Source organism: Helianthus annuus, chromosome 9 (assembly GCF_002127325.2).
Source record: "Helianthus annuus cultivar XRQ/B chromosome 9, HanXRQr2.0-SUNRISE, whole genome shotgun sequence".
NCBI lineage: Eukaryota > Viridiplantae > Streptophyta > Magnoliopsida > Asterales > Asteraceae > Helianthus > Helianthus annuus.
In genome coordinates this window covers 151027249-151032107 of record NC_035441.2, presented here as the reverse complement: position 1 = coordinate 151032107, position 4859 = coordinate 151027249, and positions in this window count along the sequence as shown.

Sequence of the window (4859 nt, the reverse complement as noted above, 5' to 3'; positions counted from 1 at the left end):
TTATAAACAACAAGTGTTACAATATTACAATGTATCACAGTTTACAGTGGAAGCATATTTAAATCAATGAGTGTTTATAAAACCACATGTAAGTTCTTAGTTCTTGTGTTGCGTTTCCATGTGTCTCGACCCATGACCACTCCAGCTTCCCAGATTGCAAGTTCCTTGGATATGCACCCATAAGCCTGCAAGGCATGTAATAGAGAGTCAACAACAATGTTGAGCGAGTTCACAGTTGGATGTTCGTTTTAAGTGTTTTACGAAAACATAGTTTGTCTTAAGTTGGCTTTCTTGCCGTGGGGGTTTCCCATAATTGAAAACATGATTAACCAGTTTACCCTGTTTCCCAAACATATTCATAGTTGGTGGGGGTTTCCCAAGTGAAATGTTTATTGTTTAGTTATAGTATCCGTATTGTGAGCCTTGTGTTCGTTCATTAGGTCATATATCATATTAGTTCGTATCGCAGCCCTCTAGGCATGTATGCGAAGATTAGGGAAAGTTCTCAAGTATTCTAGACTAGGTATGTTTGTATCGCGGCCACCCGGCACCTGTGCGAAGTTTTAGTGTATAGTTCGCAGCCTTCCTAGGCATGTGTGCGAAGATTAGTCATATTATCGCAGCCAACCCTGGCATGTGTGCGAAGATCAGTCATATTATCGCAGCCAACCCCGGCGTGTGTGCGAAGATCAGTTCTATAAGCATCACTAGTCTAGCAGTATCTTAACCAATCACCTTCCTCACCCGAGGATCATATCACTACGTTCCATTATCTAGAGAAGTACAAATAAATAAATCAATCCCATTCCCACCCTGGGAACCCCATGCCTTGGCTGTGTGAACTCACCTTGGTTTGCTCGGTATGCTATGCTCTAGGGTTTATCAAATGTCTAAGTCCGTTACACACGACCTAGGATATGTTGCACATGATACGATGTAAGTGTTTGCATCAAATTAGGGTTTGCGAGTCATTGGAAATCAAGCAACTGTGTTTTGTGTGCTTATTGTGTACAGGATGATATCACATTCATACACGCAAGATCATACAGTTGTATTCAATATCATACGATCATATATAGAATCATACGTCACGTAATCAGTTCATCACCAAGCATGTGATTTTGACTTGATTCTGGATAATTGTGAATATGATGATGATGATGATTAGTTGCATGCTTGATAGATTACTCTCGTGATGATTATTGTTGTTAAGCATCGATCGATGGATTATGATTCTGCCGTTTAGGTGAATGAAATTAGGGTTTTAGAAGGATGAATGAAACTGTTGATCGAAAGAAAACGTAACTGATACAATCTCATTGAACAGGAACATTCGTATGTTTAATTAGTTGTCTGAGGTTTGTGAATGAATGTAATTGTCTGAGTTTCATGAGTTGTGTTTGATCCGAGTTTCATATGATGTGTTTGTCTGAGTTTTGTACACATGAATATATTGTCTGAGTTTTAATTGTATAATGTGTCCGAGTTTTAAGCATAAGCTCTTGTCCGACCTTTTGAATGTCTAAGGGTCCGAGTTTCATAACCCTAAGTGATGTCCGAGTTTTCTACAAGGCATGGTGTCACGGCCCCCGACCCGGTTTGACCCGTTTCAGGAGCCGCGGGACAGAAATCCCATGATATTTATTTATGTGATTTTAGCAGCGGAATTCTTTAACATCAGGATCATTATAAAGCTAAAAACTTTTCCAGATTATTTTATTTCACAATTCGGGCTAAAACCCCGATAATTTACAATAATAAGATTTTTCTGATAAATCTTTATTTCAAAACATATTTCTTTATTTTATACTGAGCCACTATCTTAAGCTTGAAATGCTCCCCGACACTTTTCCTGAATTACAGTAGATCACCTGAAACATGTTTGAAAAAGGTTTTGTCAGCGGGGAAATACTGAGTGAATCATTCATTTTACTAAAACGACACAATTGTTATAATTCACAGTATTAAGATCTTTTACATATGTTTCTGATATCAACTAACTACCCACAGTATTTGTCACTCGACCGGATCTGTGACAGTGGTCATATCACCATTGGCTGCTCCAATGAATGACGTATCACTTAATTTTAGGTTCGCCCACCTAATCGTGATAAAAACAGTAGTAATGTGCACAATACCCCACATACCGGCTGTAATTTGGTGATTACATAAACTTAATCACTGTAATTATAACTCTGAAAAATAATTTGGAGTATTGTAAAACAGTTTGATAAAAAGAAGAATGACTCACATTGCAGATTTAACACGAACAGAATATGATTTAGCTTGGTTAACCTAATTTCAATAATAATGCACACAAAACTGGGTTAGTGATCAATACAGCAGTCACGATAACTCACGAAATCAAATTCTCACAATGAACGACAAAGTGCAATACTTAAACATTCATCGATTTAACGACGAACGACAAAGTATAACCCAATGTGGGCGGCACTTAAACATTCTTTGGATATATTGATCTCGGAAAATGAATCGTAATAGCGATCGAGTAATTACCCTGTTTTGCGGCAGCGATTCGAAAGCAGTGTGTGTTTAATTGTGATATTACTGATCTATCTCGACGTACACAGAGCGTATTAACGTCGTTTCAACTTCTAAAGGCTACTGCCAATGTCTGCTATTTATAGTGAAATTTGGGACTCCCTTACGGACCGTATGGCTTTTCCCTTTACGGTCCGTAAAGGGTGCAGTCTATATACCTATGCTAGTTGGTTTCGGGACTAGCTTGCATGAATCACCAAAAATTTGAATTTCAATCTGTACAACGCGATTTTAAGATAATTATCAACTAGGGTTTACCCCCCCCCCCTGAGTTTTAGGGGCCCTGATCCTGATTCCGATTGTTCCGAAAATTTTAGGGTTAGTGCGGAATTACTTGGGTGTCTCAATTAGGGTTTCCTTATTGACTAATTATTATTCTAATTATAAATTTTAATGAGAGTTGTTACATCCTCCTCACCTTAAGAAAAATCTCGTCCTCGAGATTTATTGAAATAGATGAGGGTATTTCCGCTTCATTTCTGACTCCAGTTCCCAAGTATATTCTGGTCCTCTCTTTGAATTCCATTTGACTTTCACTAGTACTAGTCGCTTGTGTTTGAGAAACTTGATTTTCTTATCTTCTATTTGTAAGGGTTTCTCTATAAATTTTAGCTTTTCATTTACCTCTATGTCTTGAAGAGGTACTACCAGGGATTCGTCTGATAGACATTTCTTAAGATTGGATACATGAAATACATCATGTACTCCAGCTAGTTCTTCTGGTAGTTGTAAGCGATAAGCAACTGGTCCGATTCGTTGAATCACTGGGAATGGTCCAACATATCTTGGACTCAGTTTTCCTTTCTTACCAAATCGTACTACTCCTTTCCAAGGAGATACTTTCAAAAGTACTTTGTCTCCTATCTGGAATTCGAGTGGCTTGCGGCGATTGTCTGCATAGCTCTTTTGGCGATCTCGAGCCGTCTTTAGTCTTTCCTTGATTTGTGTTATCTTGTCAGTGGTTTCTTGCATGATTTCTGGACCTGATAATTGACTTTCTCCTATTTCTGCCCAACATACTGGAGTTCTGCACTTGTGTCCATACAGTGCTTCGAATGGAGCGACTTCGATGCTTGAATGATAACTATTATTATAGGAGAATTCGATTAATGGTAAATGGTTATCCCAATTACCACCAAAGTCAGTTACACATGCGCGGAGCATGTCTTCTAGAGTTTGGATCGTTCTTTCACTTTGTCCGTCTGTTTGTGGATGATATGCAGTACTTAAATTGAGTCGGGTTCCCATTGATTCTTGGAAACTTGTCCAGAAACGGGAAGTGAAACGACTATCTCTATCCGATACAATGGAGAGTGGAACTCCATATAAGGATACTATTTCATCTACGTACAACTTGGCTAACCTTTCCATGCTAAAGGTTTCCTTTATTGGTAGAAAATGAGCGGATTTGGTTAATCGGTCTATGATCACCCAAATGGCATCATTACCTTTTCTGGTTTTAGGTAACTTAGTAACAAAGTCCATTGTTATGAGTTCCCATTTCCATACAGGCATTTCTAACTGTTGTAGCAGACTTGAAGGTTTCTGATGTTCGGCTTTAACTTGTGAACAAGTTAGACACTTAGATACGTATTCGGCTATATCCTTCTTCATTCCTATCCACCAGAAATTCTTTCTTAAATCTTGGTACATCTTATTGTTTCCTGGATGTACAGTATACCTAGATTTATGAGATTCGTCTAAAATCTTTGACCTTAAACTTCCCTGTTTAGGTACCCAAATTCTGCTTTTGTGGAATTCCCAAATTCCATCATTTCCTTGTTCCAATTCTTTTAGGTAACCTTTCATTCCTTCGGCATCGTTCTTGATTGCTGTTTCCTGAATTTCCTTTAATTGTTCCATTAAATCTACTTGTAGATTTATTCTAAGAGCACGGACTCGCCTTTGCTTCTCATGATACTTACGACTTAAGGCGTCTGCGACTACGTTTGCCTTTCCTTCGTGATATTGAATATCACAGTCGTAATCACTCAGGATTTCCATCCATCTTCTTTGCCTCATGTTTAACTCTTTTTGCCCAAATATATACCTTAAACTCTTATGATCTGTATAAACAGTAAACTTACTTCCATACAGATAATGTCTCCATATCTTTAGGGCAAAAACTATAGCTCCTAATTCTAAATCATGAGTTGTATAGTTTTCTTCATGCTTTTTCAATTGTCTGGAAGCATACGCAATTACCTTCTTGCGTTGCATCAACACACATCCGTATCCTAATTTTGAAGCATCACAATATACCTCAAAATCTTCTGTTCCTTCTGGTAAGGCTAAGA